General features: G+C 38.5%; 1 protein-coding gene across 1 annotated transcript in view; it reads left to right on the top strand.

The window, feature by feature from the left end:
• Positions 1 to 21,741, top strand: part of HTR2C (5-hydroxytryptamine receptor 2C) — a 355,567-nt gene that overhangs the window by 220,148 nt on the left and 113,678 nt on the right. The window lies entirely within an intron of this gene.

Here is a 21,741-nt window from a genome sequence, read left to right as displayed (position 1 = left end):
CAAGAATTATATTTGATAAAGATTCAGCCATTGTAATAATCAGATTTATAAATATGACTACTATATATAAAGAAACAGCAAAGATAAGAATTTCTACAGAGAATAATATCCATTTTTTTAAACTTTTATTTAATAAATTTCGAAAGTACAACTTTTGGACTATAGTGGCTTTTCCCCCCATAACATCCCTCCCACCTGCAACCATCCCATCTCCCACTCCCTCTCCCATCCCATTATTCATCAACATTCATTTTTAATTATATTTATATACAGAAGATCAACTTGGTATATACTAAGTAAATATTTCAACAGTTTGCACTAACACAGATACACAAAGTATAAAGTACTGTTTGAATACTATTTTTACCATTAACTGTCATAGTACAACATATTAAGGACAGAGATTCTATATGGGGAGTAAGTGCACAGTGACTCCTGTTGTTGCTTTAACAGCTGACACTCTTATTTATGACGTCAGTAATTACCTGAAGTGAGAACAATATCCATTTTTTTTTCTTTTTTGCCAGGCAGAGTTAGACAGTGAGGGAGAGAATTAGAGAGAGTTATAGACAGTGAGAGAGAGGCAGAGAGAAAGGTCTTCCTTCTGTTGGTTCACCCCCCAAATGCCCGCTACTACCCACACGCTGCGCCAATCTGAAGCCAGGAGCTGGGTACTTCCTCCCGGTCTCCCATGTGGGTGCAGGGACACAAGCACTTGGGCCATCCTCCACTGCCCTCCTGGGCCACAGCAGAGAGCTAGACTGGAAGAGGAGCAACTGGGACTGGTACCTGGCACCCCAACCCGGACTAGAACCCGGCGTGCCAGCACCGCAGATGGAGGATTAGCCAAGTGAGCCACGGCGCCGGCCCAACAATATCCATTTAAAAGGCCTACATTATAACAAGAAAAGCAAAATTTTGTCAAACACAAAATAAATTTGTAAAGTGTATTTTTTAACAAATTTAAAAATTAGAAAATTAAATTTAAAATCATTCTATTTACAATAACATTAAAATTTTGAAGTATGTGCCTAGAAATAATTTTCTTTAAAGTTATGCTAGATTTCTATGGAAAAACCAAACTTTTTTGAAAGATTAAAGAACACTTAAATCAATAGAGAAATAAGTCATGTTTATCATTTGGAAGATTCGATGTTTTATGGATTTCAGTTATACTAAATTGATCAATTGATGTAGCTTAATTCTAATCAAAGTCTCAAATGTGAATGTGGAAGTACATAAGGATCATAAATACAATAATTTAAATAGAACAACAAGGTAGGAGGACTTGCTTTTCCAGAAATCAAGACAAGTTATAAAACTAGAGTAAATAAATCAATGTAATGTTGGTGGATAGCCAAATAGTAGAATAAAAGATTAGAACAAAAAGACAGGAATTCAGATCCAAAACAATGAAAAGTTGATATATGACATAGGTGGATTTATAAATGGGTATGAAAGGTTGGACTTTTTCCATAAAGCAGTACTAGAAAAACTAGATATCAATATTGAAACAAATAAAATTAGATTAGTCCCTCATATCATCGCTCAAGTCAGTTAGTCTCATTGAAAACCTAAATATGAAATACAAAATAGTTCAGTAGAATATTTTCATGACTTTGTAGTAAAAGAAAGATTTACTAAGACACAGCAGTAATTACAAAAAATGTCTTAATGTATTAAACCATAGAACTTTAATTTATTAGAAGACATCCTAAAGTGAACTTTTTAATAGCAATTTTATCTTAGTAATATGGGAAAATATATAACTTCTTAACATATGACACAATCAAAATATAAGTCACAGGGGTGGCAAAGATATTTGTAATAGAATATCCAACATAGGACTAATGACCAGAGTATTTAAAAAAAAAAAACAACAGTGAATACATAAGAAATTGCAAACAGTGCAACTGAGAAAAGGGAAAAAGGCCTGAAAAGATACTTATCAAAAGAAATCCAAATGGCCAATGAACATTTGTAAAGATGCTGAAACAACTATGCTCCTATTCGAAAGCAACTGGCGTTATGTAGCAACATTAGAGACATGTGCACCTTATGATCCAGAAATTCCATTCCTTGGTATGTAACCTTCATAGATCCTTAGTCCTGAGCCCTACGATACATATTATGAGTGACTGGTAGCAATATTGTTAGTAATTACCATAAACTGGAAACAACTAAATTGTGCAAGCAACAGTCGAAAGCTTCTTCAATTAATACCTTTATTAATACAGCTGAATATTGTGCAAATGAGGAAGTTTAGGCACCAAAAAACATGTGGCTGTTGACTCCAAATCCCAGTGATTTCAAGTGTCAGAGGTAGGATTTGCCTCCAAGCAATCCAACCCTAAAGCCGTTAGCTATTATACTCTGTGGCCTCTCATGAATTGGTTCTTGAGGAAAATAATACAATTAAGGTGACCTATATGAAGTTGACTTTTTCATAGGTAAAAAGAGTTGAATATTTAGGAAATTCATGTTTCAACTTAATCATTCTCTTCAAAGTTCTCAGCTTAGTTGGCCTGAAATCACCTAGCTCAGTGTAACAATCTACTTCCTAGCTTTCTCAATCAAAATGACTTTCTATGTTCGTCTATTATTGCTGGAAAAAAAAATCCCCTTTGCTTTTTTTTTTTTTTCCTTTAAAATCCATCATTGGTAAAGTTTCGTTGCTTTTTTTTTTTTTTTTTTTTTTTTTACAGGCAGAGTGCACAGTGAGAGAGAGAGAGACAGAGAGAAAGGTCTTCCTTTTTGCCATTGGTTCACCCTCCAATGGCCGCCACGGCTGGCGTGCTGCGGCCGGCGCACTGCGCTGATCCAATGGCAAGAGCCAGGTGCTTCTCCTGGTCTCCCATGGGGTGCAGGTCCCAAGGACTTGGGCCATCCTCCACTGCACTCCCTGGCCACAGCAGAGAGCTGGCCTGGAAGAGGGGCAACCGGGACAGAATCCGGCGCCCTGACCGGGACTAGAACCCGGGGTGCCAGCGCCGCTAGGTGGAGGATTAGCCTAGTGAGCCACGGTGCTGGCCTGGTTGCTTCTTTATCCTGATCTTCATTTTATTAAGTGATTGTGGTACGAAACAGTCAGACGGATCACAGGAAATGGAAATGAGGAAAACAATTTCAATTTTCTTTATCTGCCAAAAAATATACTTTGGGCATGCATCTGTAGTACGCACCCACTTCCAGGCAACAGGGTATCCCCACATTCAAAAACCCAGAAGTATTATTTTCTGGCCATACTATATCCCTAATGAAAATACGCTCCCTGTCCTTGGGCTTTGTCCCCCACATGACTCTCAACAACACAAACCCAACAATAAAGTGGAAAGAGCTTTCCAAAATTTCATGGAAACCAATAAGTATAGCAATTGCATCAGTTTATGCACACAATGAAATTGTTCTCCGAATTATATTTTAACCTTTAAGAAGACAGTAGAATGTGGCAGAAGATGACAGACAAGTTAGAAAAAGTTTGATCATAGCAAGTCTTTGTGATTTCACATTCAGAAATACCTATCTGTTGGGTATGGAAATAATGAATTAAAAGTTGATAAATGCTTGGGAGACCCCCATCTTACATCAAGACTAAATTGAATAATCTAAAAAAAGCCAGGTATGGTGTGATCATGCAATTTTGATCTACATGATGTAATTTTTTCTAATAGTTTAAATCTAGAGTTTTCTCTTCATGAAAAAAACATATCAAAGCTAAATTTGAAATTTCCAGAATATTCCCTGGAATATACATTTTTCTATATATTTTGTGTTTGGGAGATGAGAAAATCACATTAAAGTTCAGAAACTAGCCTTCCTTTTCAACCCAATACTATTCATCAAATTAGGAAAAAGCTAAGGAATTCCCTGCCCCCGCCCCTCTACTACCTCTCTTCTACTTCAATAGCAGCCGCAGGTCTTACCATTATAATTAATACCATGTACATGCTCAGATGTCATATAATTAATACTGTATACACTTTGAATTCTAATGACTTTTTTTTTACCTTCATAAGTTTAACCATCCCAATTCAGATGAACTGACTTTTAGATTAAGACAAAGTCAGGTACATTTTTGGAAAATTTTGTCATATCTCATAGTTTAATATTCACCTTCTTTAACTTATGTTTGAGGAAAAACTGAATTTTATTAATTTCACTTTCTAAAAGTACACTGACTATGGTCTATGCTTTGAAGAAACACTAGAAAAATTAGTTCTCAAGAAAGCTGACACTTCCCTGGTGACATCATCTTAAGAAAGAAATTTGTGCTTCACACTTTTGGGCCAGGGAGAATTTCACAAAAAAAGATTTTGAAACATCTTATCTTTTTGTGGTAATGAAGCATTTTATCTTTTGTGGTAATTAGAACAGAGGACTGATGATGGGCATTTGGCCTATGGTTAAGATACCACTTGGGATGACCACAACCCATATCTTAGTGCTGGGATTCCAGTCCCAGCTGCACTTCCGATTCTGGCTCCCTGGGAGGCAGTGGTGAGGGCTCAATTATTCGAGACCCTGCCACCAACATGGAAGACCTGGATTGAGTTCCACGTTCCCAGCTTCAGCCTCGCCCATCTCTGGCTGTTGCAGGCATTTGGGGAGTGATGCAGTGGATGGAAGATCTTTCTGTCTGTCTCTGCCTCTTGAATAAATAATATAAATAAAATAATAAATAAATGAAGGGCTGCTTGAGATTTAACTGTGCAGCAGAATGACACATGTTTTAGTGTCAGTTTTGTTTTGTTACCATATAAGAGTTTTATGGTTGATGAGTCATGTTTTTATATTCATACTTACAAAGAACAGAAATCCCTGTGCTTTTCATTAACTGCAAGGATACAAACTATAAAATGTTGAGCCAGGTACTCCGAGTGCTCTAACTTCTTGCTGGAAAATAAAGCTTTTGAAACTGTCATTAATTCTTTCTCAGTAGATTTCAGAGGAAGGCTAATCTCTTCCAGGCTTCTCTTGGAAAGTAAGAAAATAATTACTAGTAATTAGATGAGATCTTCCGTATTAAAGTAAAGGAAAATGCCAAGACCCTTTAAGAACTTGAAAATTGGGCTTATAACTTAGAGCGTAAAGGCAATAGACACCACAGAAGGAAACTTTTGCCTGCCCATAGCCAAGGACCACAGTAATAAGAGAGAAAAGTAAGAACTTTGTCTCTTATCTAATGGCTCAAATATGAGGGCACTTTAAATCTTTCATGAAAGAATGGAATTAAGGGAAATTTATTTTGGAGTTAAAAATTCTGAAATCTATGTATACGAGGGGTCTTCCAAAAGTTCATGGAAATGTATAATATGCAAAACTGTGCATGAATTTCAAAATTGTTTCACCAAAACAAAATCATTTAATTCCATCTTTCCATGAACTTTTGGAAGCATACTCATACTCCAAATTTTCCATCTGGAAATGAGATTGATAACAGTATGCCATTTGACGTGAGCCCTTAGCAATGTGATAAATAAACTTCGAGAACAGCATCTAGCACATAGTAAGACTGTAAAATAGTCTGTTTAGCATTCAGAGGGATTTCCTATAAAGTTTTTATATTCATCTATGGATCCTTAAGGTATCTTTTAAATAATGCTAAGGTTTGCACACTTAAAAGTTTCTATTTGGGTTAATTTGCGTAAAATAAATTTTGTTTATTCTGAAATAGACTAAGAGGTATTGAGTAGCAGGTGAGGGATATTATACATTTTTTGTTTTTCAGTAATGTTAGAACCTAAAAATATTTATGTAGTATGTGTAGTTAGAAACTACCCCCTTTGATATCTATGGACAAATATCACATCCTACTGTTCTTTTTCTGGATAAGTAAGGACCTTAATGGTATTCAGAAATGTTCCACAGTAGGTGTAAGAGTATTCACTTCTATGTCCTTCCGAAACCTTACTTCTTTGCCCATTCTACCTCAGTGAGGTTTAAATGCAATTGCTTCCCCAGCACGTAGATATGTTCAGTGGCATAGGTCTCAATAAGTATTAAAATAAATGTTTCAAGGAAATAAAGTCCAAAAGTACCATTACAGTGAAAAGTTTTACAAAATCAAAGATTTCCGAATCCTAGCCAATGAACAACATAGGTTGGGCAATTATTTTAGTTTGCCTACCTCATTACAGCAAAAATAATTTTCTGTTTTATGGGAATTCATTGTAACAGGATATAACAGTATAATGGATAGATGGATACATAGATGATAGATAGACAGAAAAACTTTTTATTCTCTTTGTAAAAATTCATTTTGGAATTGAGTTGAAAATAAACCAATATAAATTACTGACCATGTATATTAGAGATACAGGGAAGAAAATGAAAACCCATTTCCTTCCCCCTTGAGAACATACCACTGCTTGCCTTCCCAAAAATATAATGAATAGACTACAGACCTTGTTTTGTCTGCATTGAATGAATTACATGTTTTAACCACCAAAAGAGCATTTTACCTATTTGTTCCTCAATCACAGTTATAAAAATCTAAATATGTTTAATGATCAAAACTATTCAGCTGATCTCTGGAATATTTGGATTTTTTAAAAGCAGATTAAATATTTAATATAGTTTTCTAGAAGAAGGAATGAAGAGAAACTATCAGGACCTTTTAAAATCTGAACAGAAGTGGCTTTTTGACCATAACAATCAACAGCACCATAAACACCTCAACCAAACCCATAAATTGGATTGCATAATACATAACAATAATTCACTCACAGAACAGATGTGGTCACAAAATTAAGTGGCCAAACATATTTGTCATGTCCTAGTACATTAATCTGAACATGTTTCTGAATATTCATATATAAACATATGTGTGAGTGTGGGAATTCATACTTATACAAAACATGCATAGGAAAACATAAACGTTTATAGAGGAATCTACAAAAAATGTCTCAGCCTCTTCTTGTTTTTTTTTTGGGGGGGGGGGAGGGGACAGGCAGAGTTAGTGAGAGAGAGAGACAGAGAGAAAGGTCTTCCTTCTGTTGGTTCACCCCACCAAATGGCCGCCACCGCCGGCTCTGCGCTGATCCGAACCCAGGAGCCAGGTGCTTCTTCCTGGTCTCCCATACGGATGCAGGAGCCCAAACACCTGGGCCATCCTCAACTGCCTTCCCCGGGCCGCAGCAGAGAGCTGGACTGGAAGAGGAGCAACTGGGACAGAATCTGGCACCCCAACCGGGACTAGAGTCCGGGGTATCGGCACCGCAGGCAGAGGATTAGCCAAGTGAGCCGTGGCACCAGCTTTTTTTGTTTGGTTTGGTTTGGTTTTCAGCCTCTTCGTTAATCCAGAGGAAGTGAAAGTAGAATTACTTTAAGAAGAAACAATCCATTGCACTGGTACGAGAGAGAGGGGGTATAGGGTAGAAGAAATGAATTGTTCCTCTCTTCCCAGAAAACATTGGAAATCTTTCTTCCTTCCCTTGAGTTTTATAACTATTCATGTCCAAATAGTAAGTGGAAAAGATTGAGCTAAATCCTTCCAAGTATTTGCCAATTAGAGATAGATAGTTTTCATTCAAGTATTTACTGAGTATCTATACTGCAGGTGTCAGGTTTAGTAGTAAACAAAATTAGCATTGTCCTTACCTTTAAAAAGCTTAAAATCTTCTAAAGAATCACAAGCACTCAAAACACATACAAACAAACAAGTGCACACAGTGGTAAATTAAATATTACCTATTTGAACAAATAATTATGGAGTGGCTAAGGAATTTTGCAGATTTGAATTCACCAGTCCACATTTCTCCTTGTGGAACTTATCCTTATCCTGTGATCTTTAGATGATCATTCTCATTCTCAAGTCACAATTCAGAATTTGACAACCTGCATCACAATTGCTTCATGTTTGAGGCCGGCACCACGGCTCACTAGGCTAATCCTCCGCCTTGCAGCGCCGGCACACTGGGTTCTAGTCCCGGTCGGGGCGCCGAATTCTGTCCCGGTTGCCCCTCTTCCAGGCCAGCTCTCTGCTGTGGCCCAGGAAGGCAGTGGAGGATGGCCCAAGTGCTTGGGCCCTGCACCCCATGGGAGACCAAGATAAGTACCTGGCTCCTGCTATCGGATCAGCGCAGTGCGCTGGCCGCAGCGTGCCGCCCGCAGCGGCCATTGGAGGGTGAACCAACGGCAAAGGAAGACCTTTCTCTCTGTCTCTCTCTCTCTCACTGTCCACTCTGACTGTCAAAAAAAAAAAAAAAAAAAAAAAAAAAAACAATTATTTCATGTTTGAATCAGCATTTTAACGTACTCCTCATGAATTTTGATGCATTTTAAAATCCAGACTCACTGTTTATATGATCTTTCTTTTAGAAAGATGGTTTGTACTACTAGGTCCTAGTAGTACACCACAATCAATTCACAGAAGCTCAGGACTGGATAGTCTACCCAGTTGTCCTCCTATAGGCCACACCTGGTGGTTCAAGTTCATTGTGTAGTTAAGACTGTTAGATGCTGCACCAAGGTCTAATTATTATTGTCCAGATGTATGACAGCAGCAGCACAATACTTTTCAAAGGATCACTCTGCCTTATTTTCTTCACCAAGATCTCAATAGCATAATACATTTCATTTCACCCAGTGTAGAAAGGAGAGAATAGTCACAATCCTTTAAAAAATTCTTATTTAATGTTGTAGGTCCCTCACTAGCTTGTCATTTTTCTTTGGACTTAGGACAGTTAGCTTTTCATAGGAAATGCTATTGTATAAATCAATCATCTTCAAATAGTCTTCAAAGACAGAGGTTTTCATAACACACATTACTGGTATTACCCCATTCCTATCATCCTTTAGTGGAAAATTATTATGGATTTCATAATTAAATTTCTCTTCCATTAACAGAAGTTCAGGATTGAATATTAAGTGTTCTGGCATCCAGATCAGCTTTTCTACTTGGATCAGTAGTAGATCAGTAGTAGGCAAATCAGTAGACAGTTCCCCAGACTTTTTAAAACTTTATTCATTAACTATTCACCCATTCATTCAACCAATATGTTAAGCATCTACTTTGTATCTGACAGCCTTCTAGTCACTATGGCTGGAGAATTGAAAAATAAATAGGTTATTTTCATTGGAGGAGATAGATAATAGATAAATGAATAAAGTAGAGAGTAATTTAAATAGTAGTAAGCTCTATGAATAAAAAAATGGCAGTGGGGACAGGGAGTATGTGTATACACATACAGTGTTTTATTAATGATGCCTGTTCAGCATCACATGATCATGATTAATGACTTTAGTATTTGCTTTGTGTTTATGGCAGTTCAGATCTTTGCTTTACTCCTTTCTCTGGAAATCGAAAAATAACATGAAAATAGCAAATGCTTAAGGAACACCCACTAAGGTATCAAGCACCAGAATCAGATAACCAAAATGCCCGCACCTTATTCCTCTATGTGTTCTTTGTTGCTTCATAAGAGGCAATTGATGAGAGATAAACACATATCATGTACGTATTTGCTTACTTGTGGTTTCCTATTTTAAGCAGCAGAATGCAATCAGGTAATATTCTAAGGATGCACTTTTCCTCTGTTTATTGTATAATTTTGCCATATTTCTTTGAAATGTAGGAGGCTATACTGGCTCCACATAAAACAGAACAACTCCTCAGGAGTCAGGAGGACTCTTGTGTTTATGGTGCTGACAGGGAGCTCCCATTTCTAAGCTAAGAACTCTGGATATCAGAACTATAGAATTGCTAGGCCTCAGACATAATGTTGTCCTGTTCCTTTGAGTTTTCTCAAGGTTAAAGACACCTTCTAGCTTATAGAGAAAAATACAGATAACTTCATGCCAAGATCTTAAGGTGTTTATTTAATATGAGAATTTTTGTTAAGATTAAGTAGCTACAAACATCTCAGAGATACAATGAATGCTAGAGGTAGGGTTTACTAATTATTTCCACTTTTAAAATTCTAATTCAAAGAAAATTTAAGTGTTACATATAGGAAAACTGGAATATTTTTGAATTTTTGGATGTGTAGATGTCTATAAAGTCTGATTCAAACAACTTAGAACAAATAAATTAAAAATTAATTCATAGAAGCTCAGGACTGGATAGTCTACCTAGTTGTCCTCCTATATGCCACACCTGGTGGTGCAAGTTCATTGTGTAGTTAAGACTGTTAGATGCTGCATAAACAGCTGAAAGGGGCTGCATGTGACCATTTGGAGATGGATGTGCCTGGATTCTATTTCCAATTCCTACTGCTTAATAGCTATATTACTTTCAGCAGGTTTTAAATTTCTCTGAACCTCACTTTAAAAAAAAACACTATAAACTGCAGAGAAGAAAACTGCATTTTGGTGCTAATATCAAGCGCTTCATGCTCCAATAGTGCTATCCTATCAATCCCCCAAGTGAGAATACAATTACTTACTTGCTTTTGACTCTTTGTGATGCCAAAGGTCTCTCATGCAGATAACTGATCTTGTGTTCTTCTCTTTACCTTCTAAGACCTGACTTTCCTTACTTGATACTTTCTGTGCCCCATCTGCCAACACCCAGTGATTATATCCAAGGACAAAAGCCACTGGTAATCTGAGTATGGATTGTCTCCCACCCCCTCATTTTACTGAGGATGAGTCTTCTATTACTTGTTCTAGGCACTCAGACGAATTTTACAACAAAATATGACTCTCACCTGGTAACAGCTGGCACATGTCCATTGTAGTGGGAAGTACCCTCAGGTGAATGTGAGGTATTGCTAAAACAATTCATGCCAATAAGCTTAGTTTCCGTGAACCTGTCTCCAAATGTCTGTGTTTTGCAAATCTGACGCCAGAGAAAGGTAGTAATGAAGTAACCCATCTTGAGGAAGAACATCTTATGAATTCAAAAGCCCAAGGTAGTTGGCTCTCTTTACCTTATTCTTATTATCATTTTATTCTGGCTATAGTTTGTTGAAGTTTGAGTCTTCAGTTAGGCAAGATGTATTTTTTAAATATTCTGTTCTTGTGGGACCAAGATGTTATCATTTTAAATCCATATGGCAATATTTTTGTCTGCTTAGATCTTGAATATTTATGCTTTTAGGGGCATTCTTTCTGCCAAGTTGTGTCCCTCTTAACTCCAATCTCGAGTATTTGGCCTGAGGTTAATTATGATGAAGACCATTTAATATAGGGTTTTCTAATTATGAGGGCTTTAGTTTCATTGATTTGGCAACACTAGGTTTTAAGTTTCTAATCTGAACTGTGGTGTATATAACCTAAACATCCACAGGCACAAAAGTGCCCCAGATTTCACTTCTTGGCCTTATATTAAGTAAAGAACAAATTAATTGTTATGCAATCAGGGTTAAATAGGGTTAGTGCTTTTGAAAGAGCACATTGTTCCATAAATGTTCTCACTTGGGAAGTTGGCAACAAGTATTTAATGAAGCTGAGGAAAAATTTGCCAAGACAGACAATGTGTGACTGAAGCACCTCTCGTCAGAGGGGAATGAGGTCTCTTCTCTTAAATAGACGTATAACAGAATTGTGTACACAAAGAGGGTAATTCTGATGTTGTGAGGATGAACACTCAGCAACTAGGGAACAGGAACAGAATGTTTTATAGGGACACAGTAGTAAAAATAAATTTGTACTCATCACGTACAACAGTCATTGGTTGTGAATGTGCTAAAATATTCTTGGAGATGACATATTTGAAATCTCTAGTCAAAGTTTGGTAAGAATATTTGCATCCTTTTGAAGATTCAAAAAAGTTGAAGTATAAATCTTTCTGTAGATTAGTAAAATTAACATTAACATTGTCCTGTTGATACAATATCCTTGAGCCTGAAGGAATGATTCAGACATCACTATATGCTTCAGATGATTGGAAAAACAACTACTTGTTTATATCAGGGGTCTGAGAACTGGAAGAGTTCTTAAAAATTTGAATTGCTCAGATCATTTTACAGATTGGAAAACAAAGGAAAAATGAGGCAAACTTATGACTCTGATGACACAAAGCTAATTGTCAGGTGCCTATAGACAGAAGAATGGAAAAGAAAATGTAGTATCTACACAATGGAATGTTGTGCAGTAATAAAAAAATGCAATTCTGTCATTTGCAGCAAAATAGGTGGAACTAGAGAACATTATTTTAAGTGAAATAAGCCAGGCACACAAAGGCAAATACTACATGTCCTCTCACATAAGTGGAAGTTATAAAATAGTTGATTTGAGCTTAGAGTAATGATTTCTAGAGGCGGGGGCAGGGTGGGGGGAGGTGGGTAGTGGGAGATTGGATAGGGGGGCTAAAACACAGAAGTAACGAGTTCCACAGCACAGTGGGGCAACTGTACTTCACAGTAATGTATGTATTCTGAATAAAGAACAAGAAAGGAGGAGAAATATAAGGAAGTGAAAGGCAAAAGTCCACTATTTAACCATAGTATGCTGCTGTTGGTTATAGTAAAAACGATGCATTATCTTAGCAGTGAAAAATAAACTTTCTCATCCCATACAAATCTACTTTATATATCTAAATCTTTGACTTCTATAACATTAGGAGAAACTCCTGTAAATTAAACAGATAATTACTGAAAAAGTACTTTTATAAATTTATTTACATGAATTTAAACAGTTATATGTATGGGTGCCATGCACTATATATATACACACACAGATATTTATACTCAAGTGCCAAGCACAAGTGACACATAGCTTTAAGACATGACCTCTACCCTTGATGTTTACAGAAAAAAGTAAAAAGACATACAGAGTAATTAGATCAAATGGCAAATGTACAGTGAGTACACTATACAATATAAAGTAAGAGAATGGAGGGATGATTAAGGATTAGTGGCCACAGAGAAACTCATTGAGACATTATCAAACAACATTTTCTTGAAGATCATAGTTGCATCTAGTAAAATTCAATGGATAGAAAACTTTTAACTCTGTTTTCAATGTGTTCATTGCTTCAACAAGATGATATTTTGTAAATAAAGATTTTTTGCTCAGGTCACTAATAACAACATTCAAAGTGACAAAATAATAAATTATAGCATTGTGAACTATTTGGTATTTATTAGCATAATTCATTTTAAAGTTTATTTTAAAGATTATTTTAACTTGAAAGGCAGAGAGAGATTGAGAGAGAGAGAGAGAGAGAGAGAGAAGCTGGATCAGAAGCAGAGCAGCCAAGACTTGAACCAGCATTCCCATATGACATGCCAGCATCACATACAGTGGCTTTATCTACTGCACCACAACACTATCCCCTATGGACATTCATTTATATCATCTGTTGGTAGTTACACAGTGTTGGCATGATCCATAAATCTAATAGTTGCTCAAAACAACCCTTCCTGAAAAAAATACTTTAAAGATTTTTTTGAAGCCTAATACATGATTTTTCCTCTCAAGTTGCATTTGTGGTGTTAAAATTATTCCTCTGGATTTTCTATGTTGCCTCAGCCTACAGCATTAACTCTTAAGCATTTAAAAACACCTATCTAGAGCATATCAGAGGTTCCATGCAGAATCATGCATGTTTTCTCCCCAAAGTTCATCATCAATGCATCCAAGATAATGTAAACACTAATTTGCATGGAAGCTTAGGGTAGAAAGGAATGCAAGATCATGTTTTGCTATAGATAGATGTGATATCCAGATGTGGTAAAATGAGCTCCAATCAAGTGTAACTTTACCAGGGGCTGGCGCCGTGGTTCACTTGGTTAATCCTCCGCCTGTGGTGCAGGCATCCCATATGGGCACCAGTTCTAGTTCTGGTAGCTCCTCTTCCAGTCCAGCTTTCTGCTGTAACCCGGGAGGGCAGTGGATGATGGCCCAGGTGTTTGGGCTCCTGCACCCTCATGGGAGACCAGGAAGAAGCACCAGGCTCCTGGCTTCAGATCGGTGCAGCACTGGCCATAGCGGCCATTTGGGAGGTGAACCAACAGAAGGAAGACCTTTCTCTCTGTATCTCTCTCTCACTATCTATATCTCTACCTATCAAATAAAAAAAAGAAATCTTTAATAAAAAAGGGTAACTTTACTGAATTCTTATTGATCACTGAAGTGACATCTTTGCCAGCACAGTACACTTTATGTCGATTTCTCCAAGTTTGTGAGTTAGGGCTTATTAAGTTAAATACCAACTCCCTAGTGGATGTTAACAAATTCTAACCATCAAAGAACTTCACTGTCAGGAAGGCCTGGATGGAATTTCAGTTACCTTGTTATAATTTTAAATTGCTGCTACAATTTTCCAAATTTGGAGGCATTTCTAGACTACAAAGAAGTAGTCTTTGGTGAAAGTAGTAGTGCACGAAGGTATAGAGGCCACAAAGAACCCTCTCTACTCCTAAACAGTTCACTTATGAAATTTCTTTTATTATGTCTCTGAAAGAGCTGCCTAATAAATTCAGTTGGGGCACTATCATTTTGGAATCAGAAACATGAATTTTTTGGAAGTTAAGGAGCACAGGCTATAATGTATGCACATGTGATTTTATTGTCAAAATATCTCAGTAATTTGCCTGAGGAAATAAGGGTCCACAGAAGCTGGCTTCGAAGTCTGGCCTAGTGATCCTATTAGACATCATGATGGGAAATTATAAAGCAAGACCAGCAGTTTTTGCACCAAGCCTCTGTGCTATTTCCTGACACTGGTATTAGGAATTAGGAGAAAATGCAGTCATCTCAGAATGTGCCATAGAATTCCACAACTCAACTTTTCCTCGGAAATATGCTGGAATATTTCCAAAGAGCCAAACTACTTGGTACAAACTTGTCTGTATTCTCAACCAAACCCAAACTATTATGTAGAACTTATGACAATCAGAGTATTACAGCATGAGGGCCCCTACATACTGCATTGAGTTTTGCTCAAAATGATGCCATTAGCTTGTCGTTTTCTGGTTCTATTTTAGTGACACACTATGCTTAGCTTCTTTTTACCCACATATATGAAAAATATATATATTATTCTTCGTTTAAGGAAAAGATAAGTCAAGCCACTTAAATATTGTCTTTTCATCTATCTTTTCAAATATGTAAAAGAGCACCTAAAAAGTGCTGGGTGCTGGTGAAATAATGGTAAGCATGCTTCTCCATCTCCACGATTATGGAATAAATGGACACAGTAGCTGATTATCTCATTTATTTTATCTACCATATCCTTGTATTTGAGAGGGAGTGAGAGACAGAGCTCCCATCCACTGGTTCATTCCACAAATGCCATAATGTATTGGACTGGGCTGGGGCTTGGCTGGAGCAAAGCCAGAAACCAGGAATACAATCCAAGACTCTTTACATTTGTAACAGCAACCAAACCACTTGGGCCATCACTGCATTGGCAGGAACTAGAGAGCTGGAGACATGAATCAAACCTAGGCATTCTGATATGGGATGCAGGCATCTTATCCATTGTCTTAACCTCTATGCCAAATGCTCACTAACATGGCAAACATTTGAATACAAGTTGGTGTAATTGTAAGGATGAATTTGCACCAGAGTTTGTTGTGAACATAAAGTAAATTGCCCATAATTGAGGGGGAAGGGTTTCAGGACAGTCTTCATGGAGATGATGTCACCCAAACTAATGATATTGTGTCTTAAACCTAGGTTTGGTTAGTCTCAAAAGTTCACATTTATTCTGCTATAGTATAGTATACTACAAGGGTACCTCAGAAAGTTTATGGAAAAATTAAATGGAGAAATAAGTTTATTTTGTTGCAGAAAGTTTTGAAATGAATGCACAGATTTTTTATTGTCTATTTTCCACAAACTTTTTGAGGACCTTTCATTATAGTAAATATAGCACACTACAGGCTATAGAATGCTGAACTACCAATTCAACATTGATGCATAATAAATATCTTAATCTAAGAATACTATGCTTTTATTTCCCTTAAGGTTCGTGAGGTAAAAAGAATGAAAATAACTTAGAAATAGTTCCCTCCAAAATGAAGTACCATTAAAAATATATATAATTATATTCTGATTCTTCAAGATTTTACCATAGGCAAGAAACTGTAAAGTGAGCAAAAGGGAAAAGTAAAAGTCTGAAACCCTTCTGTATTTGTATATGGACTCTACAGTAAGCTTCTTTTATCTGCTTTCTAAAAACAGAAAGGTAAGAACTTTTTAACTTTTTAAATGATTATTTCCACCAGAAGACTGTAGAATAATAATCAACTTTCATGGATCTTAAGTGATAAATAATCTAGATTCTTGCCTTCTAGCATCCTGTGCTAGTGGTCCCTTTAATGCCTTCAGCTGGTATTGCCAGGTACTTGTTGCAATAACATAAATTTCAGGAAGAAAATAATTCAAAAAGCTATCAAATGCTTGGTCTGATGTCAGCTTCCCCTGTGCTTTTTCCCTAGGGAATGAAACCAATTTCATATATTTTCTGTTACCACCTACTGATGACACCCAAATCTAATTCCAGGCCAATAGATTTTTCAACACTTTGAGTCCTTTGTCTTAATATTTTATGAAGTGTTTATGCCAAGAGGAAGACTTATCTGTGGAAAAATATGTCAAAGAAAAAAATACTTATTGGTATCTGGAAAACAAAATCTAAAGACTGAGCATTAGGTATTAATCTAGAGAAAACAGGCAGGGTAGGAACCATAAGTACAACTGCATTAAATGAGGCTTTTTCCTGTTGTGTTCATGCTGGTTTCTCCCTTGTGGTACGATGATTTTCCAATTTTATTCTGCAGCCATTTTTCCTTGACCTTATCTCTTCTGTTGATTCACAAACTTTGGCATATGATTAATCTGGTTTTCAAGCTGTAAATACACAGCTTCATTTCCTGGCTAACTTATGTTGCCTCCTTGACCAGGACACATGCTTTTCTTTTGTGATATAATATCACAGTCAGTCCATAGTGCAGCTATGTATCTGTCTCCATCCCTTGCTTTTGAATTTCTGTTTAAATTTCAAGTTCGAATCAAGATTTTCATGGCATAAAGTTCTAGAAAAATTTCTACCCCTTGCCCCAAAGTAATTAAGTGATAATCATAGTCTAGCAAAAATACACTTTTTAAAATTTTTATTTTATTTGAAAGGCAGAGTTAGAGAGAGGGGGGCGGGGGAGAAAGAAAAAGAGAGAGAGGTCTTCCATCCATTGATTCCCTACCCAAATGGCCACAACTGCCAGGGCTGAGCCAGGCTGAAGCCAGGAGCCAGGAGTTTCTTCCAGGTTTCCTATGTGGGTACAGGGGCCCAAGCACTTGAGCCATCTTCCACTGCTTTCCCAGGCCATTAGCACGGAGCTGTATTGGAAGTAGAGCAGCCAGGACTCAAAGCGGCACCCATATGGCATGGTGGTGTCACAGGCAGCAGCCTTACAGGCTGTTCTAAAATGATGGTCCCAAAAATGCATTTTTGAAACAAATTCATATAAGTAAATTCTATTACATAGAATATGTCAATAAAATGAGTAAAATGTGACATAGTAAGGCTAATAAACCTCTTATGTTCTAGGTACAATGGCTCAGTGTGTTGTTGGAAGCCATGGAGTGCTTCAATTTAGAGTAAGCCTCTGAGAACGTGTGATTTGGGGCCACTGCTAAAGTTGCCTTGCCTTCCCATGGCAGACAAAGTATCTCCTCATTGCCTGCCATTTTCTACAATTCCCATAATAGGAATTCAACTTTAATTTTTAAAACATAGATACTGTTAATGGGAGAAAGAGGTTTAAAAGTAAAGAAAGTACCCAAAGGTCAGTTTTGCCTTTCCAAGATTTCCCTGAGACCCCACCTTCCATGAATTGTTGTTTATACAATTAGCATGCTATGAGGCAGGAGCTGTGGCACAGCAGGTTAAGCCACTGCTTGGGACACCCACATCCCATATTGAGTACCTCGGTTGAGTCCCAGATATCCTGCTTCCAATTCAGCTTTCTTCTGATGGGCATCCTAGGAGAAAACGGATGATGACTCAAGTGTTGGTTCCCTGCCATGTGGGAGACTCAAAAGGATTTCTGAGTTCCTGGCTTCAGCCTGACTCTGCCCTAGCTCTTGTTGGCATTTGGCAGTGAACCAGCAAATGGAAAATCTCTCTCTCTCTCTCTCTCATGTGTGCACTTGCTCTCTGCTTTTCAAATAAATAAAAGTAAGCATCTTTTTTGAAAAAAGAATATTGACATACTAAAATTTGTAAAATGCTATAAAGTCTGGCTAACAACAAAGATTAAGTGATAAAACAGGAAGAGTAATTCAATCTAGCGTTCAAAGAACATAGCTGCAATGTCACATATATGGAGCATTCATTTCAGAGAGACCCTTATATATTTCCTGTTATGTTTACATGACATGTTTCCTTCTATTATTCCTGGCAATATCTGTCTTAGGGAAAACACAGGAGTCATGAAAATGAGTTCCCTTTGCAAGCACTCATTACAAGGATTTAATTCACTAAGAATTACGTTGGCATGTTAAATTTGCAGCTTTTCTATCACATTTAAATGCTTTGTGTCAGTATTTATCTAAATGCTGACTCTGAATAGAAACTAGGATGGGGTTTATTACAGGAAGTTTCTTCTGGGAAACATTGTAGCTTTCCTGTCTGTCACCATTTGTTCCCAGCATGCACCTTGTTTAGTCATCCAATAACAACCATCAGATCCTTCTCCAAAATTCAGGGTTCCTTAGGGTAAAACAATAATTTCTTCCTAGTGCACCTTTTCCTACTGCTAGATGTAGCCATGCATTTCAATGTATTTTGAGTCTCTTCTCCCTTGTTATGCTGTGAAAGGTTATTTACATACCTAAAGAAAGCATATCTGGAGGAGTAACTGCCCAGAACTCTGTGGCTCCTTCCCTGGTTAACCCAATTTTACTTCCCCATAACCTACATGGGTTGCACACTCTGTAAACCTACATTATGAAAAGCAGGCTATATTCTCCGAAGACATCTCCAGTAGCTCAGATGTAACAGGATTTGTGTACCGACACGAGACACGGAGGCCTCTTAACAGGAAGTAGTCTTTTATTCTGCAGGCTTAAGGCCAGGGGGACTTTCTTATCCAAAATCCTGAGCCCTGAACAAAGAAGGGTTTTTCCTTATAGATGGTTGTAGCCTCTTTGTCTCCCTTATAAGGTTACCTGCTTAAGTTTGATTGGATATTGTAATGTTACATGGAAGCCACAGGACTGACACAATACTGAGCATGCAAACATAGTTACTGAAGTTTGTTTTTGTTGTTGTTGTTGTTGTTTTTACACACATACTGAGCCATTAGCTGTCTGGCAAGGGTTAACATCATTTTTCTGTCAGCAGAACCTGACATGGGTATATATGAGCAGATAGGGGCTACAGTTGAAGCATTCATAGGCAGGCAGATAACAGCCACATTTCATTCCCGGGACGGATGCCTCCCTTTTTCTTCTTCTGAGGTTGGGAAAGCCTCTACCACAATTTTAATCCTGTCAGTTAGAAACAAGATTAATTAAGACAGAGGCCTCTGCCACATTCCCTCCATTTGATGCTTTGGGCAGTTACTCCTCCAGATAGTGCTTTTGGGTCAGAGAGCATCATGCTGGTTCAAGAACTTGTATTTTTACAGCATTATGACATCTGTAGCTGGGTTTGAATTTGACCAAGGTCTTTATGAAGCTGGAGATAGTTTTCATAGACAAGGGCACAAGAGAAGGTGAAGTCAGACAAGTCCGTTACATTATAATCACAGCACCTGTGAGAGATTGGAATCCACTATAAGTTAAAAACCATTCCCCAAACAAGTCTGGACATCTAACCTTTCTAGGTCTGCACTGGAATATGGACGACTTTTTATTTGATCAGTCATTTTTTATGACTTTGTTCTCATTATCTATTTGTATACACCAGCTGTTAAGATTAAAGTTTTGGCCAGTGCCACAGCTCAATAGGCTAATCCTCTGCCTGCAGCGCCGGCAGTTGGGGTGCCGGATTCTGTCCAGGTTGCTCCTCTTCCAGTCCAGCTCTCTGCTGTGGCCCAGGAAGGCAGTGGAGGATGGACCAAGTGCTTGGGTCCATAGGAGACCAGGAGGAAGCACCTGGCTCCTGGTTTCGGATTGGCGCAGCGTACCGGCCGTGGCGGCCATGGGGGGGGGGGGGCTGAAGCAACAGAAGGAGGACCTTTCTCTCTGTCTTTATCTCTCTCACTGTATAACTCTGCCTGTCCAAAAAAAAAAGATTTATTTTATTTATTGAAAGACAGAGTTACAGAGAGAGGTAGAGACAGAGAGAGGTCGGTCTTCCATCCACTGGTTCATTCCCAAGATGGCTGCAATGGCTGGAGCTGCACTGAACTGAAGCCAGGAGCCAGGAACTTCTTCCAGGTCTCCCACATGGGTGCAGGGCCTCAAGGACTTGGACCATCTTCTACTGCTTTCCCAGGCAATAGCAGAGAGCTGGATTGGAAGTAGAGCAGCCAGGTCTCGAAACCAGTGCCCATATGGGATGGCGGCATTACAGGTGGCAACTTTACCTGATACGCCACAGCACCGCCCCCCCTTAACATTTTAGAGATAATTTTACTTAATTTATACTCAGTAAACTCTTTATCAAGGGGAAAGGGAGGACGGGAAGGAGAAACAGCAGGATGAACTGGACTCCACTCCCTTATAAGCCCCAGTCTCAATACAGATTGTGAGCTCAGGTCTCAGCTTTTTGAGCTGACTACCTGGCCTGCCAGGCATATTTTTCACATTAAACCATGTAACCTTTTTACCACAGTTCTCTGTCTTGTATCAGTACTCTTTTTGCACAGAGACAAGAACCTATTTTACCTGGTAAGCCAGGTATATTTTTCCTCATTTACCACTGTTTTCTGTCTTACATCAGAACTTTTTTTTGCATGGAGACAAGAACCTATTCCACCATCTCTGCTAACAGTACCACATCGCCAAGGGTCTTTGAGCATGGGCTTCTAGCTCTGCAAGACCAACCCAACCACATGCAAGAGGCCATGACAATCAGTGATGAGAGCATCTGTGAAAATTCAGCACCAAGACTGATGGACACCCTGACAGAGCCCCAGGCAGGGAAGACTCTGCCCCCTGGAGCTTCCTGCATCTGCCCTGCCACCTGCCACTGCACTCCACACATCAGGGCACTCACTGGAAGCAACTGATGGGATTTTTCTTTAGAAATCCCATGAATGCGCAGAGCCTACTCTGCTCGTGTACTGCTTCTCGCAGGGCCCTGGCCCTAGTGTGGCTCTCAGGCAACCCATGATCTGCCTGGCTTCTTGCCAAGCTCTGCCGGGCAGAGCTCAGAGCCCTGGGGAAAGTCACCAGCCCACCACCCAGTACCTGGGAGTCGTGGTTTTGTCTCAGTGCTCCACTCCAGCATCTTATGAGATTGCTAGGGCAACTCTGGGAGTTGATCAGGCTCCCCTTCTGCCATCTGTGGCAGGTCCTCCAAACCAGTTGAACCTGGGTTCCTACCAGTTCCAATGGACAATGCTTCTGAGACTAGTTCCTGCACCAACGGGGTTCCATTTTGCTTCCAGGGTTGGGATCCCTGCATGCCAGGGGACAGCCACCACCACCCCCCACCCATGGAGCAAGTGGTCCCTTGGTATCAAGAGAGTTTACCACCCACACCAGGGGCCCCATGCCCCTGAAGACAATGGAGGTGGAAAACCCATCATCCAATCATGGACCAGCCCCCAGAAAAATGTAGCAGGATTTGTGTAACGACACAAGACACCCAGGCCTCTTAACAGGAAGTAGTATTTTATTATGTAGGCATAAAGCCCAGGGGGAATTTGGTACCCAAAATCCTGAGCCCTGAACAAA

Source organism: Oryctolagus cuniculus, chromosome X (assembly GCF_051225735.1).
Source record: "Oryctolagus cuniculus isolate XC-2025 breed Fujian yellow rabbit chromosome X, ASM5122573v1, whole genome shotgun sequence".
NCBI lineage: Eukaryota > Metazoa > Chordata > Mammalia > Lagomorpha > Leporidae > Oryctolagus > Oryctolagus cuniculus.
This window is presented reverse-complemented; position numbering and strand designations above follow the sequence as displayed.